Raw genomic sequence first — 23,724 nt, forward strand, 5'->3', positions numbered from 1 at the left:
TAAACTATTTAATTTTTCAGTTTTCATTTCATGAAATGTTGAAAAGCGTAGATTTCTAAGAGGAATTCAAACTTAATTTGATGAAAATTGGTTTTGAAGTGGCTGATAAATTCTAAACCAAAGTAAAACAAAGCAGTGATAAAAAGGTGGATCGCACCTTTTATTAAGAAAGCTTTAAAGAAAGTATTTAAATTCCACAAAATATAATTTCATATGAAAAGTACACTGTGTACACATTCCCTGAACTTGGTACTGACATAATATGTCAAGGGTAATATTATTTCCCCTAGAAGCAAGTCCAGTGCTCTTTCATTATGCTAGAAAAGTGAAAAATGCTTAATTTTCTTTCATACATGGCAGTCCATATGTGATGTCATGATCAGTAGTAGTCTTCTGATCCAGTCATCTCATCACCAAAACTTCAAAAATTCATAACTTTTGAAGTGACTGCCCGATTTTCCTCAAACTTTCACTGCTGTGTTCTACTTATGCTGCATCCACTCAATCAACATGTATTTTTGGGGTAAACTCCCATTTAAGTGGTGGAATTACTTGCAGTGAAAAACAATTTAAACAAAAACAAACTCAAGTTGAAAAGCTTGTATTCAGCTTGTATTCAACTTTAATTACTGTCCTATAAATATCACATCTCCCTGATTACAGTAGGCTCGATTAAGCATATTTTCAAACGTATTTCCTCTGCTTATCACTATCAGCTCAAGACATGTTTGCTGAAGACAAGTTGATTTGTTCACCTGTAAGGATCTCACAGCAGAGAACAACTACAGTACCAGTGGCAGACCCAGAGGAGGTGCACCGGGCGCACCCCCTCTTTATTCATTGTTAAAACAAAATAAATACAAAGAAAAAAATGAGATGAAACCCAGAAATAGCACAAGAAATTATGTACACATTGTTTGCACCCTCCCTTTTCAAAATTCCTGAATTCGCCCCTGACTAAAGCCTGATTATTTAAATTACGTAAAACAAAGATAGAATACATGTCCTCCCCCTCCCCTCCCCTTCCACAGACATATGGGCACACACACACACACACAACACAACAAAGAGAACTTTAGGGTCAGGTTCCCAACTCATAAACCACCTGGAGACTGGTGAAAGATTCTTCCTTTACCTGTCCTTTTTACTTTCTAAAGATAAGTTCACCTTTATATACATGTGGAATGAGTGAATGCAGCAATATTGTTAGAACAAATCAGTGAAAGTTTGTGGAAAACTGGACAATAAATTCACAATTCATGAATTTTTAAAGTGTCCGTGCAGTCACTGCTGGATGAGAAAACTACTAGAATGTCACTTGTGTACAACAAAATAAGGATGTACAACTGTAAGAGAATTTCATAAATTTTTATCTTTTGAAAAAAGTGCACATTTCCTCGGCTTGTCGCTGACATACGTTGAAAGGTGATATTATACAAATGATGCACAGGATAGAGTGCATTAGTGGAGGCGTATAGCGCACTCGAGGGTATTTACAATTGTGAAACATGCACGAGGCGAACGCCACGAAATAATCCTGTGCATCATTTGTTGTATAAAATGGGTTGAAAATTCGAAAAAATAACAGTATTTTTCAGCGTTTTTCACGTACCTTTGTGGGTCAAGACGTCTGAAGATGTTCGTCCCAAACATTTACGCACGTCGCACTCGGAAATCCCGCACATACAGTATAATTTAAGTATGATGGGGGGTTGGGTTTCTGGACACTGAAGTTCCTGCATGAAAACTTACAATGTACTTATTTTACATAGAATATGCACCCTTTACCTTCAATAAAGACTTGATATAGACTCCTCATATAGGCCTACTAGACAACATACTCTGAAAACGGCGTGAGAATTAACTTGCTAAATCTTTGGATTTGCCCTTCAAAGTGACTCCATGTACGCGTCCGGTCCCACAACGCTTGGTATACTGTACTGTACGTATAAGAGTATACGTACGCCACACATGTTATGCACAAGGGAAGAAAGGCCGGCAGGCTGGCTTGGCAGGCCGAACTAGAAGTTGTTTACAGGATTGACAGCGCGTATGCATGCAATTCACAGGAGCCGCCGCGCGCACAGACGATCGGCAATAGGATTTAACATGCAGTGCGATGGGACTAGAATAACCAAAGCACACGTGACTCATTTCAGCGCTTCCTATTGGCTACATTCTTGAACCCATTTTATAATATTCCACTTGCCTTCTGAAAGAGGCAAGTCAAGTGTTCTTTTATTTTGCGAGAAAAGTGAAAGTATGTTGAATTTTCTTTATATTTTCTTTACAATGTTGTACACATGTGACATCACAAGTTGCAGTAGTCTCCTCATCCAGCAGTGACTTAGCAAAAACTTCAAAAATTCAAAACTTTTTAACAGGTTGTCCAATTTTCCTCAAACCCTCACTGATGTGTTCTACTAATATTGCTGCATTCACTCAATCCCCATGTCTAGAAAGGTGGAATTGTTCTTCAATACAAAATGCTTGATTATGAAAATTGAAAGTTAGTGCATAAAAAAAGTCAACTCCTCATTCGTCCTCTTGACTACAGAAAGGGCTTCCATTCAAGCAAAGTTCAACTGTAAGATGAGGCTAGTTTTCTTGACTCGCCCGATTTTGACATCTTTTTTCCTGTGTTTACACTTAAGTCATGTACAGACTTGGACTCTAACTGTGGATTTCATGCCTGCATGAAAGTCCATGTTCTTTAATCAACATGGTCTCAACTAGTTCAGGGCCTTTAAAGGGACTGTAATAGTACAGTGTACGTGTACCTGTTAAGGTGAGGTTTAAAGATAGGTCATCCCTTTTGCATGCAAATTTTTGAAAATTTCGTGAGAACACCTAAGAAAACACTATTTGAAAACCTCCTGTATGTTTTGAACTCAAGAGGGTCTTTATTTGTTGAGTTAAATTGACCTTTAAGATTCAAATAATTATTTCGTACTACGAAAAAATTACAAATCTAAACTAGTTACATTGTACTAGTCTAGTTTTGCAGACCTGTGTGATGCACTTATGTACAAGTTTGTAGTTCATGTACGTTGTCTGTTGTAATATTTGCCATAGATAACAAAGTAAGCTAGTGAATTCTTCCTTTCTGACAGCTTTAACATGCATATAAATCTTTTGTTCGAAGTATAAGTATCATATTACAACCACAGGAGGATTATGCAGCTGTGCCTTGTACACAGAATATGGTACGGTGAGCATTTGGTGCATTATATGAATTTTAACGGCTACAACCTTCAAATATCACAGAAATAGCTTTACAATAGTCTTGTCATTTTGGTGGAATGTATCATGTTCTGTGCTATTTGGGAAGGAATGCAAAAGGGATGGCCCATCTTTAAGGTTTGTAACATTTTTTCCTTTTTTTTGTGTGTGTGAGATAATGAGAAACCTCATTATGAAATATGAAAGAGCATGTACAGTGTAATTTCAAGAAGGATTCAACGTTTATTTGATGAACATTGGTCTTGAAATGGCTGACATAAAAAAAAAAAAGCTATCCTAATAAAATTGACAGGCCACGACTTTTATTAGTCCCGAGTTCTTTGTTTTACCTTGTTACTAGATATCTCAGTCATTTCAAAACTGATTTTCATCAAATAAATTTTTGATTCAATTTAAAATTGAATGCTCTGTAACATTTCATAGAGTGGTTTCTAAATATCTCGGAAAACGGTACAAGTCAAATCCTCACCTCAACCAGTACTGTACAGCATTTGGGCTAGTCTGTGATAATGAGACAATTGTACAAACAGCATTCCTCAATTAGACTGGTACCAATGGATGAAGAGACCAATGAACCAAACAGGTTCACAACTGGTCCAAAAAGCAGGGCTGCACACTATTAAACCCATCTTTTTTTTTTCTACTGGTCCAACAGACAGGTCGGACCAGTAGGTACCCTGTGCTTCCATGTTTTACTGGTCCATTCCTAAGAAAGTAACTGGTCCAACAGTGATTTTTACTGGTCTTACTGGTCAGGGACCGTCAGACCAATGCCAGCTTGCAGCATTGCAAAAAGACAAATTCAAATGAACCAGCAACTAAAACTCAGCTTAAGTCTCAGAAAACTGACCTTTCATTTCAACAAATTATTGATTGATGCACTCCCTCTAAAATTTAATTTCATAAAAATGTAGTTCACATTTACACGTAGGTCCCTAAGTTATTATCTATGTACATGTACATCTTAACATTTTACTTGCTCAAAATTTTGATAAGAACAATAGAAAACATTCACTACCAGTTCCAAGGGGGCTATTCCACAGGTTGGTGGACATGAGCTTAAAAATTCAAATTCAGTATTATTCTGTGTTCTTTTCATTTTTAGTTCTTCATACATGATATTTTCAGGAACCAAAAATAAAAAGTCAATTTTCATATGTTTACTTTGGGAAAAAATGGTTGAAAGTTGTGACTTCCATTCTGTACCAAAATACAAGAAAATAGTGAAAAATGGAATATGGCATATTACCATTTCATTATAGCAACATCATACCAGTTTATTCATTTCTAAATTTTAGAAGACTCAAATTACCTAAAATACACAACGGCTTTTCAAGTAAATTTGTAGAACTCGTTCAAAAATAAATATTGTAACCTACTTAGGCGATGTAACGTGAGTAACCAAAAAAACTGACTTTGTTTTCTGAGAGAAAAATTCTTCACTTTGAATTGGTGGGATTTGAAATTCTCTTCCTTCATACAAACTTTGACAAGGTAATGACTATCAAAATCACAACAAAATACTTATCTTCATAAAAATGATGAAGAAAAACTGTAACGTGAGTAACCTTGTAACGTGAGTAACCATTTTGTAACGTGAGTAACCAGCAAAAATTATGAATTTAGGTAACATTTACTGTGGGATGGCAAATTTTAAGTCTCGTGGTAAGTTTTGAAGTTATTTTTGGTTAATTAAAAGTGAAATGAGAGTACCCCTCTCTGATGTTACTCTTTCCTCATCAAAAATAAACAAACAAATAAATAAATATAAGCTTGGTACATGGCATTGTCGATTTTGGAAACGCATGCTCTTTTCTACAAGGTGTTCCCAATGTTAAAGTGGGAAAGTATAAGTAAAATTTAAGAAGAGAATAAGAGAACCCTTCCATTGGAGACTGGTATGCTGTGGAGTAAGACAGAAGAATGTATCCTGGAGAAGTCATTGCTGTTGGCCAAGAGAATAACTGTCAAGTATATTGTACACTGTATCTGTAATGGAGCAAGTTGGGATGTATTGGAAATGGCCCAACCCATTTAATCTTTTGTACATGAAATAGAAGATGCTTATGAAAAAACTACACCAGCTATCAAAATTGACCATGATTGTGGACACTTTAACTTTTAATACAAACACAGATCAGCTGGATAGTATATCGTCAAAACGCAGGTTAAATGACATGGACAGTATCAAGAAAGGACAGCTCAATGTGAACATTTGATTTGGATTTTGTGTCTACATCTGGGGTCTACAGTATAGCCAATCTGAAGAGTAACACCAGTTTGTCTTTTTTATACTTACTGCTGGGAAGAAATTAAATAAGATGCATTTGTTTTCCAGTTTTTTCATTTGCAAAGCCCACGCCAGATCTTATACAGTATAGTACAATGTAAATACATACAAGTCGTAGCATATACTGTCCAATTTAGTAAGAGAAGAGGAAACCTACTTAGAATGTTATCTTTAAACATAAACTGGTCTCTGATATCCTACACACATTATTTCAGAAAAAGAAACTTGAATGCTATCACACATTATTAATTTTTTGTGAGATTTATAATGAGGACCATACATGGACAAAATGTAACGTGAGTAACCGTAACGTGAGTAACCACTTTATCTGCACCCCTAGAAAAAAACATGCGTTCCTTATTTTTTATACTATATACAAAGTTTGTCTCCCTACTGTACTTCTTTGAAATGGATATTATCAACTGTCATAAAGGCTTGGTATGAGGACACTTTTCACTTTTGTCGGCTTTTCATTTTATGCATGTCCAAATCGTGTAACGTGAGTAACCGACACATTTTAAAGATTTGCCACGAGCATATTAAAATTTCTCAAGTTTTGTTTTTATACAAAGGATAGTGAGACTATGTACTTTGTTGTGATAAAAAGTTGTTTGGTTCATATCTATAATAAGGGAGTTACAGCTCCAGGAATGAGTGAAGGTTTCTCCAAGTGTAACGTGAGTAACCGTGGAATAGCCCAAGGAGTCACCTGTATAAGAATATAATGTTGGCTTCTATCATGAAATATTTTTTGCAAATGTGCAGATCACAGACCTTTAACGCGAGGTTATCCGTAAGTCTACTAGTAGACTAGCTCAAGGTGATATTTTCATGGGTTGTTAATTTGCTGTCCAACAGTAATTTTGTGAAATTCAAAAAATTTAAACCTTCCCCAAAATAACAGCTTGTGCACGATTTATATAGTATACTGCAAAAGTATATAACCACTTACTGTAAAAGTGGAAATATTTGCTGTGTTGAGACTGTTTTGCGCAATCAGAAATCAGTGTGAAAATAAAAGCATGCAGATATGTTTGCTTGCCATCTTGTATGTTGCAGTGGACATCTACTTGATGTCATGATTCCGTGGCATAAAAAACACACAAAATTCTTCTTACCCAGCTAAGCGTGAAAAATTAGTCGAGCAAAAATATCAATTTTTACAGAAGTTCAGTACTTTCAGACTTGAGACTATTTCAAACATGGTTGAATTCACAGTCAAGTACCATAGTCAAAATGAGGAATAATCATTTTTCCTTTTCAGGAGAAAAGCTAATAATTCTTTTTCACTTGGGGGACAATAAGGTCTACATTAATATAGGACACAGACCACAGTGATAGATTGTAAATTTTGCAAGTTGTTAATCTTAAAACTAATAAAAATATCATTCCCCTTGTAAATTCTAAAAAATAACGACACTGCCAAGTATGCAACTGCATGTGCATACAGCACACCACATTTTCTGACATGAATACCACAGCACAGGTCTCCTTTTCTAGAAAACTAAATTTTCTTGATGTCTGTATTCTAGACCCTAGTCATAAATCTATTCTAATGTTAGAGATAGACTTTACCGCACTAGATTGGTCTTTATCTGGTGGTCGTCGGGGATATGTTCCAGAGACTCCAACCCAAAGCACCTTCTGATCAGGAGATTCTCCCGCCTGAAACCCCTAGCAAACGGGAGACTCCAAGTTGATGTGTGCGAATCGCCAAGTTCCTAGGGTTCTAGATGCTCTCTGGATATGTCTAAGGCTTGTTTTTTCAACATACAATAGCAATAAGTAAGAAATCCTTTCCAACGGGAGACACAGAGCCAGGGCGGGAGAAATTAAATCTCAAGCGGGAGAACGGGAGATTTTTGCAAAAATGGGTTTTCGACGGGAGATCTCCCGTCGAAAACGGGAGAGTTGGAGTCTCTGAATACGAATATTCTACAGTGATATTGCGTCTGGCTTCACGGGATCCCCTCCTAGTCCTGTATAGTCCTGTATAGTAGATGTCTATGTAATGGTTTACATTGTTTGTAGGCCTATACATGACATGTCTCCACAGCAGAGGAGAGCTGGTAAATTTTAAAAGAAGAAGAAGATGATAGAAGAAAATATTCTTCCGGAATGATGGATTTTTCGGTACCGATTTTTCTGTCTAGAGTAGAGATAGACATATCAAGGTTTACTTTATGTGTTGAGCTTGAGGAAGCTGCTTGTTCGCTACCCAGGCAAAAACATACACCACCTACAACTGTAAATGACCATACCTTTTCCCACCACCATATCCATGATTTCTCTAGTTGTTTGTCCATACGACCATGGATCATAACATGTAAGATGTACCACATCATAGTTATGAAACTCAAGACGGCCTGATATCGAGTAATAATATGACTTTCAACTTTAATAAAAACATGAGCAAGTATCTTCTAGCAGGCACTTCGGCCATGGTCACAATTTTGTTGACGGGAGAGCGGAGTATTGCATTGCATTGCATTCTCCCTGCCAAACTGCCCAAGTTATAGACGGCAAGTGTGGTGAAGCGTGCGTGGCGTGGCAAGTTTACAGACCGCTGCTATACCCACTAGCACACCATCTACTCCGCTACCAATACCACGACCTACCACTCGCCTCACCGTCAGGTCACACTACGAACTTCACATTCACTCGACTTACTGCTAACGATTTACCACATATCTTCAAATTGAACACGACAGATATTTAAACCCTAGGTATCTACTCTATACAATAAGACATAACCCGCATGTAACTGTACATATTTATCTTAAAATCGACAATACTTACGTTAAACTATTTTGTCTCGACCATGGTTCTTCGCACGACTTAGGGGGTTCCGCTTCAACACAGCCCGATTCGGGCGAATTTTCTCATCCCTGTGTGCTGCTGCTGCAAGTCCACAGTGCAGAGATGGGCCTCAGAAATTCCCACAAGCACGTTGAAGACCAAGAATCCAAACTCATTAAAACAACTAATGATCCTTAATATCAAATTTTCAAACATTAAATAAAAAATTGCGTCAAAAAATGATAATTTCTTATACTTTTATGCACTGAAATGTATATTATTATAAATTTGCAAAGATAATTTGTATATATATGATACTAATCAAACTCGGCAACTGCTTGTTTGAGTGTGAAAAGCACACCGTGGGAACTTTGCATAGTTGATTATCAGCCGTGGGAATGGCTGTTCTCATCGTATCTCTCCTCCCTCCGGACGACAAAATGGGGTCACGGCAGGGCGAACAAACCCTTTGTTCGCCGGACCGAGTGAAGAGCCGAACAATGCATTCACCAAGTGTATCTGATTTTCTCATGATGTCACAGCTAATTTTCATTAGATAAATCCTGGCCTTAAATATATGATCCAGGCCTATGTGAATTGTTCATCAAAACTTTGTTATCGACAAGGTATTCCGCCAAACAAATGTTGTAAAGTTTTGATGATGCTATTACAGTTAATGCGTTGTTGACCTTGATCAACGTACAGAGGGGCACGCTGGGCAGAAAGCATGCTCCTTATTTGCATACAAATTTCCCAGGCAAGGCTGGTGGGTGAGTCTATTCGTAACAAGGGGTGTCAAGATATTTCTAACAATACATGGTCCTATTTTAAATGAGTTTTGGATGTAACGATTTTTCTAACAGTAATTATAGCTATGTATTATACAATTTTTGTTTATGTATTTCTTTGTTTATTATTCAACAAGTACATAATAAAAATTACTTTATGTAGATTGTTCCTTATTACAAATGGATTAGTCCAACCGGGGAGTGGATCGAGTTCCCATTGCACAAAGACATTGCTCTACTAGTATTACCAGCAGCAAGGCAGGAAAAGATCTGTACTAGACGCAAAACAACCTGTGGATTACTGGACACGCTCCAGCCCCGAGCCTCGCCAAGGCACGGTAGAGTGGTAGACAGTGCAGAGCTCCAGAGAAGCCCTGTGAATCCAGCTGAAGTAGACACTCGTGCCAAAATTTAATTTATCGTCAAAAGTCATTGCGTATTAAAAGATTTCCTTTTTTTCTTCAATCTCCATTACTCTTGATTATCTACTTTAGTCTCTCCAAGTCCCCTTTCTCTCACAATGTAGTTGAAATGTAGTATTCAATTTGATTAAATCTGAAGAGTTTGTTTGCAAAAACCGATAAGTCCATATTTGTCAAATGGAGATATTTGCGATTAAAAGGTCAAGAAAAATAAAGAGAATAATGAGAAATTGTTTGCTTCTTTTGACCATAACTTCAAAAATGTACCTTTATGTGTAGTGACCAATATATCATTTGAATGGTATCATTTTGTACTTTATGACAGATACCGTACTTCAAAATCTTCAAAAATGGACTTATCGGTTTTTGCAAACAAGCTCTTCATCTAAGTCAATGCATTAGATAGCCAGACAAAGATCCATATATGTGATGAGTAAACATGGGGATGCTTTCAGACGAAGAAGAAAAAGAAGAAGAAGAAGAAGAAGAAGAAGAAGAAAAATCTATGCTTGTGCATGGACCTGAATATAGCAAAAGGTGTGACGTCAATTTTCTGTGCAAATTACGTCATAGGCTGCATGGATGCTGTCGATTTTCGCTTTGTCTTGTGGATCACAAATGCCTCTACGTACTGCTACGAAAGCCGTACGACGATTTTTAGACAATTTCGTAAGATCTTCTTACGAAGGCCGTAGGAAACCAGCGTTCGTAGACCGTTCGTAGACCGTTCTTAAGTTCGTAGCCTGGTCGATGGTCTTGTCCAAGATTTTTTTTTTAACATCGTACGAATCCCTCTCTTCGTAAGGCGGCCGTACGAACGTCGTACGAACATCGTGAGAACTATAACTTATACGCAAGATTTTGTAGGGTCGAGAGACATAATTATTCTCGGAGCCTTAAATTCTTACGATGATTGTAAGAACGCCTTAAGTCGTTCATAGAGGGCTCTTACGCTTTTCGTAAGAATGTCTTACGCACGGAGATTCGTACGGCGTTCTTACGAACAACTCTTCGAGTTTGTAAGGCGTTTGCAAGGGACTCGTAAGGCGTAGGTACACAATTATTTTGTGCAACTATTGAGTTTTAGGGGGTATAAAGCCAAACGCCCGAAAAAGTTCAAATCCTCACTCTGTTCTAGGTGTTCGACAAGAAAGCATCTCTGTTAAATATGGGACCAAAAGGGAAGGCAATCAAAGGGAAAAGGAGGAAGGGGAATAAAAGAGGAGGGTTATGAGGAGGAAGGAGCGAGAAGGGAGAGTTGGAGCAACAACTTCCTCCTCCTTTACTTGCAGATGCAGCTGCAGTTTTAGTCTCCTTGGCACTTCTGCCATCTTGAAGTATAAAACTTTCAACTGTTACAGAATTTTTGACAGGAAACGGCAGCGTCTTTTTAACAACCCGACAAATATTTTAAAAAATCGTAGAATCTTCTTGCGAATGGATTGAGAGTGCCATGAGTTGCACGGACGACCACCTTATGACAAAAAGAAATCGTAAGATGGCCGTAAGTCTGACGAAAGAATAAGTCAAGGCATTCTTACGAAAAACGTACGAATTCTAGGGCCATTGTATGACTGAAAATCATTTCGTTGCTCTAAAAGGTCTTAAGTTGTTCTTGCGAATTAAACAGCGTTCATACGAAATTCGTAAGAAGGCCGTTAGAATCTGTGCCCATATCCACGAATCTCTACGAACTCCAGAATTCGTACGAATGGTGACCGTAGCTTAAGATCATTGCCTTAAAAAAAAAATCATTCATCGCCTAAAAAAAAAAAAAAAATCATTTATACCGAACTTCACCCTCTGTAAAATAAATGAGAAACGAGATGGCATCAAATGTGTTTAGAGTTGTATCCGGATGAAGGGTAATTACATTTCTAGCATTCGTCACGATTGACTGTACTTAATACACTGTATGCAGTATGTAATGAGAGAATATAAGTTGTGAGGCGATGGCATCTTCTGCTCATGTCCTTCGTATGCTATAGGCTCTGGTTCATTCTTTCAACAGTTAGACCTAAACTGAAATACCTAAATCACATGAGAGATAATTGTGATACATGTCTTCCTCACTATTGGGCTGTGATAAATCCTGCACTGTCCTGTTTCTGCAACTGATCAACACTTAATGTATGAAGTTATAAAATTTAAAATGTTGTACCGAGATTGTCTTTAACCATGAAGAAAATCTAAATCTTATCGTAATCTCACTTAACTAAGACAAAATAAAGTTGAAATGGTGATGTTTCATGTTCTTATGCACACTCAACTCTCCCCCTTTTTAGTGGAATAATTATGATTATAATATTTTTGTAGGTATATTCAAAAACTATAAAGCCTTCATATTGAAGTCGGTCATTTCTAAGTGTGATGCGAGAGGTTAAGATTACATTTCAAAAGAAAGAAAATGAAGTTAGAATTGTCCGTGAGTCAATGGGAAGTTTATGATATAGCTTAAATCTTGTTTATTCATAAATGAAACATGGATAACGTACACAATTCTAGTATAAATAGTTAGATATCATTCTGACGTCTTTAAAGTTATCATTGATTAACCATTTTTATTATTATTTGTGACTTCATATTAGGCATTAGCATTGATACTCTATTCCTATTTCTTATTATTGCCGAAGCCAGCGTATCTCAAAATAGCTACGTGTATATCTTTACAAATGACTTAAGTAATCTATATTCTATACAATAGCTGTAAAAAAACCTTGAATAATATAATTATTGTTTACTCATTATTTATGTTGCGATCCACGTCCCACAAGCTCTGCTTTTTAGTGGATCGCTATTTTCCGTAATTGAAGTTATTTTCCGAACGCTCACGAAGTATACATGCATTGTTCCTCGTAATTATTGTACATATGTTGTTGTATTTCGTATATTACATGAATCTTTCGTAAACGTTTGGACAATATCATTTCATGACATGTATACTTTGTATTATGTTTTGATTTTCGTTGATTGGAAATAAACTATGAATGAATTGAATTGAAATTGAAAAAAAAAATTTCCACAAGAATATCACAACGTCCACGACACCACGTTGTGTCAAAACCGTTACATTATGCCGTTATTCCGTTATGTCCGTTACGGCGGGCGGTGGGGGGTTGAATCGAACCTACTCAACATTCTCGACGATCATTCCGCAGCGTGAATTTTCTTTTGACCACCCCGCTCGCTGACTTTTTACTTTTTTGTCTCGCACATCTTATGACACCATTTTCGCAAAAATCGTGCATACCGTAACCATGTTATGACGCTGCACAATTTTTTACGTTTGGTTGTCAGACCTATACGGCTCAAAAACATTGATTTTTCTCAAACATGTGATTATTCTCGCTTTCATTGCCTAAACTGAAATGATTTAATCATGATTCTGCTAAAAATAGGTTTTGTCATAAGTTTTGATATTGACAAAAAATGACAAAAATAAATGGTCGAAAAACAAAAGGCGTACAATAATACAATACATAAGAAATATTAATTTTGATACCAGATTTTTTTCAGTGTAATGTTAGAACTAATGCTACACAGAATATCATCCATTAGAATTAGGGTTCTAGGAGCTTTATTTTCTAATTTAGAGCAAAATGTATGATTTCACACATATATTAGCATTACTAATTAATATTAGATGTAGAAAAATCAATTTCTTTTACTTATTTTTTCGTAGATTACTACAGAGGTAATGTATGTTCCAATTTTAATGTCGATAAAGGTCAGATTGCGCGATTCCAAAATTTCGGGGGAGGGGGTTGTTGATTTACAACACTTCCCCGCGTACAGAACAGCCGAAAAAACCCAATCTAGTTGGGGTTAATATTCAAGTTTACATCCAATAATTTCTTAGAAGCAATTTATGCATTTGGAAGGAAATAAATCCGCTCCCTTTTTGTATATTCCTTCCGTGTTCTGGGAATTTTGCGCATTTTACCTGCTTGAAGGAAACTGAATTAATGAGGTGAAAATATAGTTACTAAACACAGAATGATATTAATTGATGCTGATTAAAATACTATGGAATGAAAGTCCATACATTTTATACCCAAGCAAAGGGGTATTGTTACATGTAGAGCAAATGCCCGTTAGTAACACAATGGTATAGGATGATTCTTTGTCATCTCCCAAGTCAATGCGAGCAATACATAAAACTGAATAAGTCGCATGGCTCGGTGACAGAAAAATATCCAGCACCGTGCCTAGACTTATCTATTGGTTAGTGGTATCATAGAAGAGTTGAGTTTATTCGGGAAGAAATGAAGGGTTTGTTTGCAAAAACCGATAAGTCCATTTTTGAAGATTTTGACGTACGATCTCTGTCATAAAGTACAAAATAATACCCTTTAAATGATATATTGGTCACTACATATGAAGGTATATTTTTGAAGTTATGGTCAAAAGAAGCAAACATTTTCTTATTATTCTCTTTATTTTTCTTGACCTTTAACTGCAAATATCTCCATTTAGCAAATATGGACTTATCGGTTTTTGCAAACAAACTCTTCAAATGGATATCCAAACTGATGACTTTTTATCGTCTCAGTTGTTAGGCAAGATATTTACTGATAACTTCCACTCTCTCCTCTTTCATCCTCTCATTCTCTTTCTCCTCTTAGATAATCATTTCACGCCGGCACAATCAATAAGGATAGCGCCCTCTGCGCTTACAGGCAGCATAGTCATGTGCATGTCATAATTTTCTATCGCTAATGTTGAACACGTATTATGTAACGATGAAACTGAACACCTTGGTGTTTGTATGCGACTGACACAAGTAGGCCTACAATATGCTCTGAACAAAAAGTGTAGAATCTGTAGTAGTCGAAACACTCAACAATAAACGGAGCAAGCCACTGGCTTATAAATAGTGAACAGACTTGTGCTCAGCTTACAGGAAAAAAAAATAATATTAGAAATGTATTAATCAGTCGGCAAAAAACAATTAAATACAATAATTATATATAAAAAAAACTACGGCGGAATAAATGTATGACATCGTAACGTACATCATAAATCCTGTCAAATTAAAAGAGTGATATAAGGTACATTATCTTGAAGCATTTGTTGATGACCGTTTAAAGGGATCGTATAGTAGTGGTTGAGACCTAAATTCAGGTTTCTAACATTATCTGGTGAGATAATGAGAAACCTATTATGAAAATTAAAGAACATGTGAAGAGTTTGTTTGCAAAGAGCGATAAGTCCATTTTTGAAGATTTTGAAGTAAGGTCTCTGTCATAAAGTACAAAATAATACCTTTTAAATAATGACCTATATTGGTCACTACATACAAAGGTACATTTCTGAAGTTATGGTTAAAAGAAACAAACATTTTCTTATTATTCTCTTTATTTTTCTTGACCTTTAATCGCAAATATCTCCATTTGGCAAATATGAACAAACTCTTCATGTAATCCCGAAAGGAATTCAACGTTTATTTAATGAAAATTGGTCTTGAAATGCATGGTGGAGATATTCAGAACAGAGCATTCCTAATAAAAGGTGGGACCCACATCTTATTACGATCACTTTGTTTTTTACATACTTTGTTTTTGGATGTCCCAGCCATTCCAAAACCGATTTTTATCAAATAGACTTTGAATTCCTCTTAGAATGGTATGGTCTGTACTATTTCAGAAGTGGTTTCTTGATATCTCGCAAAAAGTAACGGGTAAAAGCCATATTTTCATCTCCACCAATAGTATACCATCCCTTTAAGTTGGGAGTAGGACATTGAGAATTATTATCAAAGAAAAAGGTAGTCCGCTTTTTAAAGACGGATATGACAATATCTGACAACAGAGAGACACATTTTTAACCTGGAAGAGATGATGACTGTGATATTGAGTGAAATTGTGACATAAGTTAAAATCGAACATCAGTGCAGGGGCCGCGGAACCAGGGGTTTGTTGGGCCTCCACTTGCTTTGCACCACTCATAGGAATACATAGGGTGTCATCATTTTTTCTTCTTTTTCTTTTTTGCTTGTTAGCTGATGAAACCCGGTATTGCCCCCCCCCCCCACTTTTGGAAAGGTGGCGCTAGCCATTGATAGTCCACCGTTCTAAGTGTTAATTATACGTTTCCAACGTATGTTAATACTTACTGCGAAGGAACACACACACATCTGCTCATTTAGGTAACTACATTACTAAGTTTAGTTATGATATGTGTTTGATATTTTTTGTGTGATATACCTTTATGAATCATTACACCCATATAATGCTTACAGCTATACATTGTTGAATGTGTTAAAATTGCTGAATATGTTGCCAAGTATGCTCTGAAGCCATTAACTCATGCTAAAAATACATTCAATGTATTATGTTCATTACTGCATAATATGATCTGTCATGCTCAAAACATCTATTTCATTTCGTATGAACAGACAATCAAGCTAAAATGGATCGAAGGTCGAAAGCTTCCAGCCGGCTTCCTACAACATCTTTTTGTCATCATTGCATTGTCTCGATTATATATATATATATATATATATATATATATATATATATATAAACACACATGTATATATACATATATATGTATATGTGTACATACACTATACATATATATATATATATGACATATAATTATTATATATGTTATTATAATTATATATATATCATTATATATATATATATATATGAATTAAAATATACATCCATAATATGTATGATATCATGCTTATAGACATATGATAAAATGTGTGTATGTGTATAAACAATAGATTCATATCAGTTTTATTATGAGAAAGTGCAAAGAAAAACAAAAATTCAGAATCAAACATACATATATAAAGGGTAAAGAAAACACACATGTGGATAGGCACATATTATTGTAACGCATTTGTTTATGTTGCATACCTATACTAGAAGCGCATATACAACTCAAATCATGCCCGGCATAAGTGAAAGAAGAAGAAAAATAAGGGATTACACATATCATATCATATCAAGAAAGATCTCTTGAATGTGATATGAACGTTTCAACATTTAATGTGCCTCGTTCGCAAAGTTGAATCTTTATCTTGTGTGTCATGTTACACGTTAGCATAACACTTCTGTCTTACATTGGCACATGCTTTGTATTAAGAATTCATAAAGTTATGTTAAACATCTGGCAAATTGAAACTAAACACACTCGTCCTCACGTGATAAACTCACATTAACAGGACACAAATTTGAAAATGAAAGTGCATTTTAATGTCCGTATTCTAGAGTGAACTGAAATGAGCCTGGAATTGATGAATAATTCAAACCACTTCAAGTTACCATTTTTGCACGTAACTTTGATATACCAACTACAAGCTATGCTCTTTTATACGCAACACTAATTCATAACTTACAATAAACGAGTATTAAACGCACTTTTTTTTTTTCATCTGCATCCATACACTCCTGCATAATGATCGATACATCTTCTGTTACAGTGTGGTGACAAACCAATTATTATATTAATATGAATTTCACAATGACATTTCCTAATAAGGAAACTTGTTTTGTGAAAGTATATTGATAACAGTCTTATCACGTTGGGTGAATTTTAGAAATGGAATCCAGCCATTCTTTCCTTGACTTCCAATTATTATTAGGTGATCCGAGTATCCTCTCGGATCACCTTCTGTATCTGTACCGATTCTTTGTTTTTCTTCTTCTTCTTTATTTCTCCGCAAAAGTTGTGTAGGGATTAGCTCAGAAAGTACATTGCCTATGAATGTCAAACTTATACCATATATGTATCGTGTCCCAAAGACGACAATCGAACTAAAATCAAAGTGATCAGTCGACCGTGACGTCACTATGACGTCATTATATGAAAACACATTCTCAATCATATCTCTTTAATGGAAAGAAAATTTTCAATGAAATTTACGTCACATATATTTCAAGTCAAGCGCACTCTACTCATATAATCAAAATTCATATTTTCTTTTAAAACGTGCGCGTACGCGCGCATTGAAATATTTGTATGCTCAACTCGAGCTCAATTTTTTTTTGCACACGTTTCAGACCAATTGGAGCATTTTTTTAAAAATTGAAAAAAATGGACGGACGCGTACGCGCGCGCGCATATACGCACGCACAGCTCATATGCAATAAAAATTTCCCGTTTTTTCACACTTATCGGATGCCTGAAATGTCAAGGAATATTTCTACCAAGTTTCAAGTCAATCCGACTCAATATGACGTCACACGGGCCCATCAAAGTTGAAATTCCGCGCGCGCGTCAATGGCGATATACAGTGCAACAATACAAAAAAACCGCCAATTTTGAATCCGATTTTACTCGTCAGGATTGACGGTGACCCCCCCCCCCCCCCCATTTTCTTTACATATTCTGAAAGCTGATGAGTTGTACATGTCATTTCATGGGTTGGCGATGCTGGAAAAATGATTAAAAGATATCAAATTTCTTAATAAAGTAAAAAAAGTAAATTTTCAAAATGACGTCATCAAATTTCAAGTTCACTCAAGCGTATCTCACTTATTCTTTTGTTGATTTTCGTCCAAAATTTGTTTTAGCTTATTAAATGGTCTTTCAGTCATATAATAACAACATTTTGATTGGATGACGGCATCACCTCGTAAAAGGGGATTAAATGTAACATTGTCAAATTTGACCAGTTTACTTGTTATCTCTATGGGAGTGCAGTTTTTCTGGAAATGAAAACTGACATGACTGTCCTTTTCGAGCACTAGCTCACTTATGCTTCCGTGAATTTCTCCCATTAGTATGTTGTAGCTAAGACTTGGGGCTATCGTCAATGTGCCCTTCGTTTTTTCATACGGAGTCGGCATCACGTCAAAAAACTTGGTTGAAATTAAAGCTTATCTTCGATGTATTGAAATATTTCTTCCTTTCTGCAACTTTCTTTGCAATAACTCAAGAAAAACATACCCTATCACCACCATATTTTGCACATGTTTAGTTCATGTCACGTAAATTATTTCATAAAATAACAACTACTTGATCAGACACCATCTTGGGTATGTAAATTAGGGTCAAAGGTCATAAATGTTTCAACCTGTATCTTGGTGAATACACATGTCCTATCTTTCCCATATTTTGCACACGTAACGACCATTATACAAGGATTATTTCACAAAATAACCATTTTTGGCTCAGAGGCCATCTTGTCTGTGCAAAGTGGGGTCAAAGGTCATATGTACTTCTTCCTGTATCTTCGTTATGACGTGTTATCTCTATGGGAGGGAATTTTTCTAGATGTGAAAATTGACATGATTGTCTTTATCGACGACTAACTCACTTACCCTTCGGTGAATTTCTTCCAGATTTTAGTATGTTGTAGCCAATTTAATACTCTTTAAGTTTTGTTAATCAAAGTTTTAATTGGATGATGTCTTCACCTCGTGAAAATGGATATAATGTAACCATGTCAAATTTAACCAGTTTACGTGTTATCTCTATGGGAGGGAATTTTTCTGGAAATGAAAATTGATATGACAATCTTTATGGAGCACTAGCTCACTTACTCTTCGGTGAATTTCTCCTAGATTTAGATATGTTGTAGCTGAGACTTTGGGCTATCGTAATGTACCCTCCATTTGTTCATACAACTCCGAGATCACGTCAAAAAACTTGGTTGAAATCAAACTTATCTTCGATGTATTGAGATATTTCTTTCTTTCTGCAACTTTCTTTGCAATAACTCAAGAAAAACAGCCCCTATCACCCCCATATTTTGCACATGTTTAGTTCATGTCACGTACATTATTTCATAAAATAACAACTACTTGATCGGACATCATCTTGGGTATGTAAATTAGGGTCAAAGGTCATAAGTGTTTCATCCTGTATCTTGGTGAATACATGTTCTATCTTTCCCATATTTTGCACACGTAAAGACCATGTTACAAGAATTATTTCACAAAATAACCACTCTTTGCTCAGATGCCATCTTGGCTGTGCAAAGTTGGGTCAATGGTCAAATATACTTCATTCTGTATCTTCGTTATAGTGCATACCGAATTTGGCACCAAAGATGGCAGACCTGACTCTCTTTTCTAAATGAGAATCCAAATATCACACGGCCAATGTCTCTAAACACAGATGAAACCTATATGGTCATGCCTATTGCGATCAGGACTCGAATCATTGATTAAAAAAAAAATCGGATCACCTAATTTGTCAGTCTTGACAAATTCCAAGTCTAGTTTCTTCCTCTTTCCATCCATGTCGTTACAATAAGGCACTTAATGAAACAACAGTCATCGCTTTACGAAAGTATAAGAACACATACCTGTCCCTCCATCAGATACCCAATGAGTTTAAATCAACTGAATCGTAATCATCACTACAGAATAGAAAGGTGACTGACAAGTAAACACATATCATATCAACCCGACATCCACATCATTCATTCACAGTGTACCATCCTCGCGCAGAGATATTACTAAAATGATTAACTGCACCACTCGTGTCGGCAACAAGTAAGCTAAATGAATTTAGAAAACTCCGAGCGAAGGATACTGACGTCTATAATGTAATCTACATCCAATGTCTCTACTCTTGAATATAATACATCGAACGTATTCTATTCTCCAAGCTTTTCTCCATTCTAGACAAAGAATCAAAGTAAGTACATTAAATTTTGTACTTTTTTATTATCATAAATCATTATTACTACATCCCAAAAAGTAAAAGATATTGTCTTATTTAACGGATAATCATTGTCATTCGGAAAAAAAAAAAACATGTTGCACATTTGGAATGCTATATTCTTGAATATAATGTAAATGTTGGAGTTTTTTATTCCATTCTAGTAGACCAAAAGAAAAAAGGATCTACTTTTCACTTCAAGTTTACGCAATGCGTTTGAGTATCATATCGTAGTTAAAGTAGAATGTATTATTTGTTTCTGTGAAGATGAAAGATCAATACAATATACAAAATATATGCGGGTTGACTTACGCATTTCTGAATTGTTCCATACTCGAACATATTATGTTTAAGTGTTCCCATTCCCTCTTCAATATTATCCTTTACGCCCGACCAGAAAAACAGTCAATGTAATGATTTCATAAGTATCACACCTGTGTCATTCCAAACAGATCTATTCTACGTCGCTTGCATCTGAAATATCAATATCATAAACACAAATAAACATATAACGCGCTCCACAAGCTTCATGGAATATTCACATTGTTGAAAATGTAAATGTTGCAGTGTTTCTTTTCCCCTAGTTCTGAGATAAATCTAAGCATTGCTTTCTCAAGTGCCGAATGACTCACTATTACATCAGCGAAATGAGTCATTTTCCCCTTAACCAGAAGCAAAATAACCGTGCTTTGCACCTTTTGCTGACTTTTCTTTTAAAAATAACAGTCATAATAAGAGGGTGTCTACCCAGATCAAAGATTTTATTCCGTAGTTCGGAGATGAAGTTTTCGTAATAAATTCCCTATTATACTTTCATGTCACCATATCAGAATAGTGAAATGTATTATTTCTACCTTTTTTTTTACAATGAAAATAAGTATTTCAAAGGGAAAGTATTATCTTTTTTTCACTTTTACCAATACATAATCAGCGTTTACACACACATTGGCAGGTGTATATTCATATAGTTGTGAAATTATTTCATACAGTGTCATGCATGCTCTGTGTGTAGATCCAAAGTTGTTTCATTGACAGTGTTACCTTCTTTCAATATGGTCGTTATCTCTACACACACGTGTATGCTATGACATACTTTGTGTGTGTGTGTGTGTGTGTGTGTGTGTGTGTGTGTGTGTGAAATATTGTGTATACTTTTCAAGTGCAGTAAGACGTAAAATCTCAACATTCCAAGCTCAAAAAGAGATCGCTCCGATTCTTCTCTATTTACAGCTGCTTTCTACATTTCTCACTACAGATAAACAAAACCCAATCAAATTCCACGCCCAACATGGGAGACACTGCACAAACTATACCAACACACTAGAGAATAAGAAAGCAAAACATTTGTAACTCCGACTTCCACCACATCAAGTCAGTATTAATCTGTACTGATCCACAGACCTTTTAAACTTACATTGTTTTTGTTCTACCACCTTTATCATTCTTTATCTTTTAAGTCATCAAACGTAATGTGCTTTATATTGTCATTTCATTACGAACAATAGTGCCTTGAAAGTATCTTGAAATCACTTTAGATAGCTATGTCATATTGTAGCCAAGTATCAATGGAACTGCACTTCTTTCTCTTTCTTTTTCGTCTCAGTTGTAAGCAAGAAATTCACTGATATCTTCCTCTTTCTCTCCTCTTTCCCCTAAGCTTCTCTTTCGCTTTCTCTCTTTAGAAACTCATTAATAGTCACGCTAGTACAATCAATTCGGATAGCGCCCTCTGCGCTTACAGGTAGCATAGTCACGTGCATGTCATAATTTTCTATGGATGAATGCACGTTGAACACGTACATAACGATGAAACTGAACACCTTGGTGTTTGTATGCGAATGACACAAATAGGTCTACAATATGCTTTAAACACCCCCCCCCCAAAAAAGAAGAAGGTGGAATCTGAAGTCGAAACACTCAACAATAAAAGTAGCAAGTCACTGGCTTTTAGTGAACAGACTTGTGTTCAGCTTACATGAACAAATATGAATATTTATTACTCAGTTGGCAAAAACCAACAAAATATAATAAGTATAAAATTACGGTGGAATTGATGTATTACATCGTAATGTACATAATAAATCCTATCAAATTATAAGAGTGATACATGGTACATAATTATCTTGAAGCATTTGTTGATGACCGTGTAACCCTATTAAGCCCAAGCTATTTTGACCCCTCGCAGGCCCAAGGGGGGGGGGGGGGGCACATTGTGCACCCCTATATAATTTTTTTATTATTTGATGAATCATCTTCATATTTGGCACATAGGTAGAATAACTCGTACTCTACATGACCGAACAGTTGGTTTTTCTCAAGATCACCCATGGAGGGCGCTATTTTCCAAAATATAAAGAAATACATAGGAAATATGCTAAAAACATGGTTTTTCTGTATGATTTCTTTATCCCAATTATATATGTCTTATTATAGACCAATCATTTTCATATTTGCCACAAATTTTGCTCCTTCAACAAATTTCAGCCAAGAAACACCCATTTCATTCACTGTAATGCTGTTAAATGAAATGGGAACAGAAAAAAGATGCAAAATCTGACTGACATGGTTGTCAGTTTATGGTTGCCATGGCAACAAGAAATATCAAATGAAGCTAAATTATATATCAAAATGTTCGCAATAAGATTTTAGGAAAAGTCACCAGATTTGGTTGAAATCGGATTAAGGGTAAACGAGTGGCAAATGAAAATCTGGTAGGGGGGCATAATGTGCCCCCTCTTGGGCTTTATAGGGTTAGGTTAGGATTAGGACATTGATGAATTATTATCAAAGGAGAAGATGGTCCGCTTTTTTTTTTTTTTTTTTTTTTTTTTAGACGGATACGACCATATCTGACAAGAGAGAACCATATTTTTTAACCTGGAAGAGATGATGACTGTGATAGAGTGTGAAATTGTGACATTAAAATCGAACATCAGTGCAGGGCCGGCGGAACCAGGGGTTTGTTGGGCCCCCACTTGTTTTGCACCACTCATAGGAATACATAGGGTGTCATCATTTTTTCTTTTTCTTTTTTGCTTGTTAGCTGATGAAACCCGGTATAGCCCCCCTCCCCCCACTTTAGGAAATGTGGCGCTAGCCATCTAGTCCACCGTTCTAATTAGTGTTAATTATAAGCATCCAACATATGTTAATATTTACTGTCAAGGAACACACACATGTCTGCTCAACAGGTAACTACATTATTAAGTTTAGTTATGATATGTTTAATATCTTTTTTTTTATTGTGTGATATGCCTTTATGAAACATACCCATTACTATATGTCTACTTACAGTAATATATTGTTGAATGTTTTGCAATTGCTGAATATCAGTTGCCAAGTATGCTCTGAAGCTATCAACTCATGCTGAAATTGTATTCAGTATACTATGTTCATTACTCCATTAATGATCTGTCATGCTTAAAACATTTATTTCATTTCGTATAAACAGGCAATAAAGCTGAAGAAGACCGAAGGGCAAAAGCTTCCACCAGCCGGCATCCTGCAACATCTTCTGTCATCATTACTTTGTCTCGACTATATTATATATATA

General features: G+C 35.8%; 1 protein-coding gene across 1 annotated transcript in view; it reads right to left on the bottom strand.

The window, feature by feature from the left end:
- LOC139739247 (recombining binding protein suppressor of hairless-like) overlaps nt 1-8,402 on the bottom strand; it is a 33,355-nt gene extending 24,953 nt beyond the window's left edge. Inside the window, exon 1 of the mRNA XM_071649863.1 lies at nt 8,333-8,402. The gene's annotated coding sequence lies outside the window, so the exon portion shown is untranslated. The remainder of the gene's footprint in view (nt 1-8,332) is intronic.
- Nucleotides 8,403-23,724: the final 15,322 nt, after the last annotated feature.

Source organism: Diadema antillarum, unplaced genomic scaffold (genome assembly GCF_040938485.1).
Source record: "Diadema antillarum isolate AM-2024a unplaced genomic scaffold, OU_Dant_1.0 seq00000791_RagTag, whole genome shotgun sequence".
Classification (NCBI taxonomy): domain Eukaryota; kingdom Metazoa; phylum Echinodermata; class Echinoidea; order Diadematoida; family Diadematidae; genus Diadema; species Diadema antillarum.